Below are 10,433 nucleotides of genomic sequence, written 5' to 3'. Positions count from 1 at the left end.
GTAAATTGGTTTCTTGTAGGAGCTGCCAAATCCACGGATCTTCGTGGCAGATTTGAATGAGGTGTGTTGGTGAGTGTGTGTTTTGGTTTTGCTGCAGTATTCCTTGAAAGGACAGTTTTGGCAGGAAAAAAGGATCCCTCCAAACCTAGGAAACAAATGTATCTTGTAGCTTGTCTTTGTTTCAGAGCTGGATGTACAAGAGTGTAGGAGATGACTTCTTGCAGACAGATCTTAGAAACCTAACTGTGGCACCAGTACTATCTGTAGACCTCATAACTGTTTTATCACCATGTTGCAGTTAACAATTTCGATACATTAGAGTGTTGTTAATAACAGGAGGAATAATGGCCATCATAATAGCATGCTTACTGGCAACAGATGTATTGCTGTGGTAGAACATTTGAACTTTGCACTCCTATGAATGAAGAAGACTTCTAATACAAATATGGAAATGGAGGGGGGGAAATCGATGCCAGTTGCCTTTACTGAAAATATATAGCCCAGTACCTTAACAGTTCACCAAGGGGCAAAGCTTATAAAGTGGCTGATTTGAGAGAACTCAGTTCAGAGGAAGGGAAAACTGAGGTGTGGGCTTCTAGGACTGTTGGACCCCATCAGTCCCTGGCACTGCATTGCTTTAGGCTGCCCCTGAATTTGCTGGAGTAATTGGATAGTTTCTTTTCTCAGCTTCCCTAAGACCCTGTACTTGCATCCTTTTTCTGTGTAGCCTTGGAAATTGCACTGACAGTTTGCTGTTAATGCCAAGGCTATTTAAATATTGCTAGATAATCTGAACTCTAAATCATGGTAGCCTTGCATGGCTCCCTTTTCGTGATAAATCCTGGATGATTAGTGGAAAAAATTGCCCATTAAAGACCAATAAAAATATCAGCACTTTAAAAACAGAATTGAGGAAATTTGAAGCAAAAGGGCAGTATTGTGAGTAGCAAGAACATTATGCATTCAAATGCTTCTTTTAGGCGATTTCTGTTATATCTAATATTGCTCAAAGGATTTTCTGTACTGTCTGACATTGGAGCATGGAAGCCCTTTTATCCGTTTCTTTGCAGACTGCTACTCCTGCTGAGAATACTTTACCCTGCAGATAGCCTAGCTGCCGCAAGTGAGAACCCTTTGTGGGCCAGAGTGTTAAACTCATGGTAGGAAGCAATTAGTTGCAAGGTCTTTCAAGAAAGAGGCCATCACTGGGCTGAACTCGCATCCTCTTTGTTGTAAGGGTTATAGATTCTACTTCTTCAGGCTTGTCTGCTGTCCACACAGATCTTCTTTTTTTTGTTCCGTGTGGCATACAGACTAAGTATATACTGTACGTATACAGGGATCTGCATCTGACTGGAAAAGAAAGTGCTAATTCTATTCAGGTTTGTATTTCTTATAAATAATTTTTGGAGAAGCATGAAAAACATTTTTATCTATTCTTGATAGGTGATGTAAGCTCCATCCTAACACAAGCAATGTGGAAGCAGTACTCTAAGCAGTGTCCAACTAATGTCGCCCTTTAAAACTGAATCATTTAAAAGGCTATCAACTTGCTCATCTTCAGACAGGGTGATGCCTGTGTCACATTTTGTTGTATGCATGGCAGCGCTCTTAAATTTGTTTCCTCCAGAATTTAAAAAAAACCAACAATATATATTTTCTTTGGATTTGTGGGTGTGTATATTAGATTAACTTTTTTCCTGATATTTCATATTTATTTGTAATATGCTGTCAATATCACCTATCAAGCTTTGAGAACATATGTCTCTGTAGTATGCTGGGAATTTCAAATATAGAATTGCCAATATTTGTAAAATGATACTTATTTAACTTGGGTTATAACTAATGGGAAAATACAGCAAATGCTTCTGGTAATTTCTTGGAGCAGTAATGAAGTAGTTTGGTTGGATTATTGTAGGAAGAAAAGTAACAAATGCCTACTTGAGCGGGAGGGCACAGCAAGCTGAGCAAGTTCCAGATAGCCATAGATCTACCTAAGGGGGGAAAAATAAAATCAGAATCCTGTGGTGTATAACTATTATAGATGGTCAGTATTCAATCTACAGATGGAGGGGAGTGGGGAGAGAGGATCTTCCAATACATAGAGGGAGGGAGGATGCCTTCCCACATTTAAAAACCCTGTCACGAGATGGCATGACGATACGATAGCGTTTTTGAGATCAAGGCTCCACCTTTCAGCATAAGGATGGTTAATCATTTATAACACTTGGTGCAAAGGTACAGTTCAGTTTATTCCCATGCAGCCTGCAAGAATGCTGACACAATTCAATGGTGGACTATAGCATACATAATGCATTTAGGCTTTAAACATGTTCATAAATATGTAAACTCCCTTTTTTAAATCTATACCTCTGAGCAATTCAGTGACTAGTCCAAAGACCTGTGGTTAGAACATAATGAAATGTGATTGCTCAGTTCATTTTATTCAGACGATATGAATGACAACAGAAGTACATGCTGTTGCCTCATGGTGGCAGCCACAAAATATTTTCTGCTCGAAATTATCGGTCTAAGTTCTGATCATGTGCTAACCTTAACCTAAAACTGCACTGGGTTATTTGGTTATTATAAATAATGCCCTGTCTTCACTGGAGGTTGAAAGTGATGTGCAGTTGAAAATAAAACTGGAATAGTTTTTCTGCTTGAACTCGTACAGGAAAAAAAGCCTAAATGTGTGTGTCAAATCAAAAGGGAAAAAAGCTCTTTTTTTAATTATTTTTTTTATTTTTAGATTGCAGATATGGATCTACTTTATGGCAACTGGACAGGTAATGAAACTACTACATTTTTTTTTTGTAGATCTTATATGTATTAATGGAAAACTGAACAGTCGTGTTAATCTCTGCCCTGGCTTTCTTTTTAATGCCTTACAGATGTCTCCCTCCTGAAATACAAAAGGCTTAAGTTAGCAGCTGAACAAAACTTTTCATTTGTGACTATAAAAATGTTTATTGCCCTTTTTTACTGGGAGTCAGGAGTGCTTGGGGAAATGTTTAAGGCAGGTGCAGCAGTTAGCAAGAAGAGAGTGGTTCTGTTTCTTCTGTTTGTGTTACTGTGGAGCGAGATAAATGCTTTCAGGACAACCAGCTGAGAGTTTTCCTTATACTTCCCTTTTGCATTATCAGCCATCAACTATAAATTCAAATAGACTGACTACATGGAAAGAATTCATGCTACTGTGATTACAAAGAATGCAAAACTCCAGGATATAGTTTTGACATTGATATGAACAAAATTTATAACTGCAGAATTTAATCTTGTGACATACAGTAACATTAAAACAAATTTCTCTAGTATGATAAGGGCTTCAGTTCTCTGACTAGTGAAATACTGAAAGAATTGAATCAAAATAATTTATTTTTCCATGACTTGTCTTAAGCTTTGTACTTAGATTAGCTAATTTTTCTGTTAATAATCTCCCTTTGGGAGGTGATGCTTTAAGGACTGTAAGTCCCAAATATTTACAGCCTGGTTATGTGAATGAACTCATGTAATAAGTACATTGATTAAGCTTGAGTCTGTCCTTCTTTGACCTACAGGCAAACTTAGTACGTCAGGAAGCAGGACAGAAACAATCCAAGAGGACAATGAAATATTTTTGCATGCTACGTAAGTACTGGGATAGAAAATAACTAATGCATATGACATGGTTATGATTTTCTTGGTGTGATATGCTTCACACTGCAGTACTATTTGCCCCAATTCAGTGGTGTCTATAACCATGTATCCATGTTCATCTCTCTTCATTGAAAAAGAAAACTTACTATCAATTTCAACGTGCTTAGAATAAGGCCCTTAAAGACGTGACCCAAGTACATATTAAGAAGTGTGTTAATTCAAGTCAGAATTTATCACTTTATTATGTGTGTAAAATTAACTGCTCTTTCAAGAGATAAACCTCTCTGCAGACAGAAAAAAAAATGTGCTGGTGGAGGGGAACACATTTAACTGTTCACTGTCTACAGTGGGTGGTGCTACAAGACTAATCACTTGTGAGAAAAAATGGGTATCATTGCTAGAATTTCAGTTGTGCTGAAAAATTAATATAGCAAGCAAATGGCTATCGTAAACTCCCCAAATATCTTGAAATGTGCCCATTCTTTTTTCTTAAGTTGGCAATAAGTAACCATTTCAGTGTCTGGAAAGTATGTTTTGTTGTAATGTTTGGCTTTCCAGCTGGCATATTGTAGTTACTATTGAGGATCACTTAGTCATGGGTTTCCTCTATAATGCTGCAGGTCACATATCAAAGAGCCCTTCCCCCTGTAAGTCAAATATAAGCAAGGCTTTGATGCAGTCATTCAATGTACTAGGCAGTCCTGAGCCCAGGTGTGGTGGTTAAGGAGAAGTGGTTTGCAGCTGTGGTGTAATTAGGTGGAGACAGAGAGAAAGAGAAAGGAAATGGATGCTCTAGCATTGAGGACAATTATCAGATGTTGAAATGTTGCTTGCTTCTGACATACTTAAGTGTTTTCCTTATAAAACTATGTTACTGGAGTGATGCCTCCTCTTGTGATAGTTACGTTTGCTTATGTATGAAATAGTTTTCTAAGCATTTCTAGGTCTGTATTAGCCTGAAAGTTTTGTAGGTTTTAGTGTGTAAAACTCCAGCTGACAAAAAGACACGCCAGGGTTAGAAAGACACCAAAACAGAGATGACAAACTTGAGTAACCCTTGCGCAGTTGTAGCTGAAAGGTTTGTACTACCACAAACTAACTAGTAAAAATCTCAGCTCCTGTCAGTGAAGAGGGCCCCTTTTTTTCTCTGAGCAAAACAAGTGTCAGCTTTTGATTGTGTAACACATGCTTGTTGCTACCCTCTCTGGAAGAGAAAAAAGCAACAAAAATAATATGTGAAATGCACCTAAGAAGATAGCTCATGGCAATTAAGCAAAATCAAGCATGAACGTGGGATAAATTAATTTTGATGATGTTAACATTCAAAATATTGCAGCTGAAATGCACAGTTTAATACAAATTACCAGGAGCAGTACATTGATGTTCTACAATTCCTGGTTAAAACTCTGTCTTCTGGATTGTATCATACATGCCATGAAGATGGCACTTGGCTTGCTGTTTTACTGCAGTGATTTCGCCTATGTTTTAAGACAAGACCAGTAAATACTTCCCCCCCCCCCCCCTCCTCCCAGAGTTGCTTCTGTTTAGCATAGCTCTATTTTTCTAGTTGTTCAGCTGTGTCAGTGCTTCCAGCAGAGCTGGGTAGCCTGAGTCTGGTATTTTAACACATGCATGTATTTCTATCCCCTAGAGGTCAAACTGATGTGACAGAATAAATTCTGTCCTCGGTTATACTATGCAGTTCCTTATTTTGGATTAGCAAAGCTTCTCTGACCATTAACAATGAACTACATGTCTTCTATTGTTTAATATCATCTGTTGTGTAACTTCAGTGGAATTGCATGAGGCTGAATTGACTGATTGCTCCTACACTGGTTTTATGCTTTTTGTAGTTAGTGAGGTAAATGAAGTGGCTCCCCGTGGTGATGAGACGAAGTTCTGCCATTTGAACGTAAGCCACAGCTATAGGAAATGCAGACTATGCACATGTTCTAAATGTTCCTCCTATGTTTTTTAAGATCCATTATGGTCAGCCACAAGGAAGTGAGGCTGCTCTGAAGTAAAACTTTTACATTCTCAGATAACTGTTCTGTCCTGATGCCAGCAGTTTTGTGTTTGAAAATTAAAAAAAAAAGTCAAGTACCTGAAGGATCATGCTTCTAATGCAACGTACAGTCTTGAGAATCTAAAAATGAAGAGGAAGAAAGAAGAGTTGTCCACGCAGTGCCAAATGGCACATCAGCCTGATGGTTCCAGGATGATCCGAGTCTCTTTAGGCAACATTGTCTTTATTTGTTATCTGTGGAGAGCATAGGAAAGAAATTGCTTTGTCCCACTGAGTTCTCTTGCTTTCTACCTGACATCAGATCAGGACTTCCCTAACCATAAAAATGTCAGTTCTTCTAAAAGATGGTTTTATTAGTTAAAATTCAGACAGCACTGTGATACATGCTTAGATTTGTTCACGAAACGCTGGGAAAGCTGTACCCACAAGCCAGTACTCAACACATCTAGTTTTCTTCAGTGCTTTCATTATTTGTGTGTCTTTTCCTCACTTGTTGAGTGCCACCAACTGTGTCCTGGTTTTTAACTGCCTTATAGACAACAGCTTAATAAAAATCCATTTTTTTGTTTGGCGCTCTTCTTTACATTAGATGAAAAGGGAGTTACATATTAAACATTTTGAGAATAAAAACCCCAGCACTTCAACTTCATGCATAAGCATCTCCAAACTGTACTTTTCTTGGGGGTATGGCATGCTGTTTTATATGAAGTTTAGAAATCTTCCCTGAAAAGAAATCTGTCTCTGAATAATATGCACAGGCAGTCTGTATGTTGCCACGTACCTGGTAGTTCAGTTTCATGAGCGGCAATGCAGAACCCTTGGCCAACGTTCACGGACTTCTTTTTCCTTTGAGAACTTGCAAACTGGAGTACATCAGTTATTGTCTCGTACCTCAGTGCCTCTGTACTGCCTCTGGCTGTGAGTGGCTATGCATGAATAATTTAGAAAAGGAATTTGAATCATTTTGAGGATACATACAATCCATCTTATTCAAATTTCACAGACACAGTTGATGGATTTATTTTAGGGGTGATCTATGGGACTATGGCGTTATTCCTGTGGCTCCATAAAAACTCCTTGTACTGCAAAACTGGAGAAAGTTTTTGGGGTTGGGTTTTGGGGGCTTTTTTTGTTTGTTTTGGTGGTTGGGTTTTTTGTGGTGGTTTGGTTTTGGGTTTTGGGGGGGGGGGGTTTTGAGCAATACAATAAGGAAGTAGTGTTCAGTTTACTTCTAGAAGCTATCTGTGCCCTCTAATTTTTTCTTCAGAAAAAGATACATTTATGTGCAAAATCTTATTACTTCTACTGTTTCGTAAAACAGCATTGAAAGCAATAAAGGAAAATGCAAAATGCATAATTTGATGATTTGCCATAGTAAAAAAGCATTATAGTATTTAAATTGCAATTTTCATGTAATTTGATCTGATTTAATGGCATTTTTTAATACTTGCTTCTCTGTCATTTATCCAGTGAAGTGAATGCAAAATGCTATTTGAAAGCTGCTAAACAGCTAAGTATCTTTTTACGGTTATCTAATCGAAATGACACTAATCACAGGCATACTCACTTGAAAAAGGCTGTTTGGGAGGGAGTATGATTGTTTGAGAACTTCTGAAGACAATGCACTTAATCTATGTCTTTTAGTCTCATAAGGATTGTGAACCAGTAGAAGTTGTTCTTGCTCATACAAACACTTACTTTGAGCAGATTCACTCACTAAGTATAAATAAATGAGATGTGTTAACAGTGCAGTATTAATAGCACAGCAAAGTGCTGAAAAAAACTTTAAAAACTATTGAGTTCAGCCTGGATGTATTGTCTTCAGCTAGTTCAGCAAAACCTTTTGCCTAAGCTTGGTTTGTCACTAGATACTGTGAGATAATAGTGGCTGATTATTAAAAAAATAGTAATAATAAATCAGTAACCGCTGTATGTCCCAAAACCCACAACCACGATAAAGATAGTATGTAGTTCTAAATGCAAATTTGCCCATCTGTTCTTTGAGGACCAAATCTTGCCTTCTGCTAGGAGCTTTCCTCTAGATTTCAGCAATATCAAATATGGCTTCTTTTGTAAAGCCAGCTGTAGATGTGGTAGAAGGAAAGCTTTAATTTTTCCTACTTCTGGAAAAGCTGGAGGATTAAAAAAAGGATACTAGAGTTGAGATCCACAGGTAACAAAGATCAAAAAAGACCAAGTTGAAAATTGACTGCATACTACTGTAATTACTGCTACCAACTGTCATACTATCATACAATACCATACCACGTGATTTCAGGTTTGTGAAATAGTCTCAGATAATGCAGAAAATCTATATCAAACTAACTTCTGTTTTAACAAATTCTAACTTCTCGCATGCCAAACAAACTTTCGAACTGGAAAACACTAACGCTTCTTCAGTTTTATTTTTGCATTTCTGCATTTTTGGGGATCCATTACATACCCAAGCAGCAAAATAAATGCTTACCAAATCTTTTTGTGGTATCTTAGAGTGTCTTTTTCCTAAGCTTCCCCAATGTGATTTCTGTATTAAAAATCCTATAAAACATTTTGTGATACTGAACCCAATTAAAGCTCTCTATTTTATCAACTAGAGCTGCTTTAATATCTATTTGTGTAGCAGTTCTGCATATGGAAGGAAAATCTGTATTAACCCATCAACGGGAATTTGATTTTGCATTTATTCTGCAACATCTTGATTGCTGGCCAAACTTGCAGACTATCAGTAACCACGTTTGTTCTTCCACAGTAACGTTGGGAAAGCAAGTTGTAGTTTATTTGGAATAAAGCAATTTTTCCCAATGTACTGTGAGCAGCCTCCAGTAGCCGCAATCAGAATTAATTTTTTCTGGACTCATTCCAAGTATTCTTGTGAAGGAACTCTTGTATTTGTTTGCATCAGGTTTCTATTATTTGCTCACTTCTCAGTAACCATGGAGGGACAGCAGATGCCCATGGTATTTGCAACTGCTTCCTTAAGGTACTAGCTTTAAGAAAAAAATTCGTAACACAGTTTCAGCTGATTTAAACAACAACAAATAACAGTTGTTATTTCTTTGGTGATGCGAACATGTTCCATGGCAGATAATTTTTTAAATCCTTTTTTTAACACCCTAAAACAAACAAGAATTTAGAAATACAAAGACTTTTCTCTGATAGTGGAAAAAAAAAAATTATTTTCGTTCCTTCAGTCAACTTGGGGGCCTAAATTACACAATTTGGGATATTCCAGCACTAAATACGCAGCATGAATAGGAGGTGCTCAACTTGCACCTTTGCAAGGTTGTGGAAGGAGACTTAAAGCGGTGCAGGTGCAGGTGTAGGTGTGTGATCCACAAGACTGAGCACAGCACAGGCCAGAGAAATAACCTTGCAGTACTCGATGAAAAGAGCTTGATGGGGAATAGCCTCCTATACTGATTTAGCATGCTCATAAATGTCGAGATTCCTGGAATATGGTTTTCTGAGTCTTCTTCTCAGCAGTTATTGTGGATCCCAATGTAGCGCTCTCTTTCCTTCCAGACAACAAATGAGGATGAAAGGGCAATTGGGACTGGAAAAAAAAAGGAGGGTAGAAGAACGAAGCCTGAGACAGGAAGATCAGACAGTAAAAAGATCAGGAAAAGCAAATAAAAACCAAGTGTGTAAGAGGAGTGCTCTGAGCAATGTTTACCTACCTCATAAACAGCTTACTAACATATTTAAAATAATTGAAAATCTCAGCTGAAGTTCATGTAAAGTACAAGGCGCTATCAGCAGTCATAAAAAACCAAAGCAGCTTTCATGACTAAAGCATTTTGATAGCCACTCTATTGTAAGGTACCACTGCACTCTACAGTATTCTGGTGACTTTTGTGAATCCCTGCTACTGTTGCTGTTTTCAGCATGAGATCTGACAAGCCCAAGGCCTGTAGTACGGTGAAAAGTTTCTTTTTATTTCTTGCACCCAAATAAAGAAAAAAAAGCATTTGAATTTTTTTGCTGAAATTTTCCATCTTCTCATTCAGACTTGAACGCCTCAGAGAAACTTTGCTAGTCGGCAAACTTACTAACAGATTATGAACTTCTCAAAGAATGTGATGAAGAGTCATCCCTTCTCCAAGGCAGCAACACTGAGCTGAAAGTATGGGTGATGCGCCAGCCCAGGATTCCTCTTCCCGGATCAGAATTCCCCGCACACAGCCCTCCAAACCTATTCAGATCTCCATCGGTTGACACTGCATTGACCAGGAGATTTTTCCATGGTTTAAAGACGAAGAGGAGGGAGGAAGGAATAAGGGCAGCTTCCAGCTGACACCAGCCCACAATGTTAACCAACAAGCATTTTCAGTTCTTTCAAGATAGCTGGTAACAACTTATTTTGGTCATTTGCTGTGTGCTGGGGAGGGGTTGACTGAACTGGTAAATACTGCTCTAATGATAAATGAGAGCCTTGCTACAACTCTACAAAGAGAAAATACTTCCCCCCCCCCCCCTTAAAAGTAGTTGCAGAAAGCTACAAAGACACACCAAATGAATATTTTTACGGTTGCAACATCAAACCCTTGAGCATTAGAGCTTGGATTTACAATTGCCTTAATAACTCTTATTCTGCCCCACTGTACGTGCTTTACGATACAGCCTGCCCACTCCTCCTCTCCCACCCTGCTTTAACCGGAGCATGGACAGTCATAAATGAGGCACTGCTTTTTATTTCGGCATGTGCTCAGCATTAGGGTAATTCCTTGGTAGCCTTTCGTAGTGTAATGTTCACTTAAACACCATCAGG

Source organism: Buteo buteo, chromosome 16 (genome assembly GCF_964188355.1).
Source record: "Buteo buteo chromosome 16, bButBut1.hap1.1, whole genome shotgun sequence".
Taxonomy (NCBI): domain Eukaryota; kingdom Metazoa; phylum Chordata; class Aves; order Accipitriformes; family Accipitridae; genus Buteo; species Buteo buteo.
Note: the sequence above shows the minus strand (reverse complement) of the source record.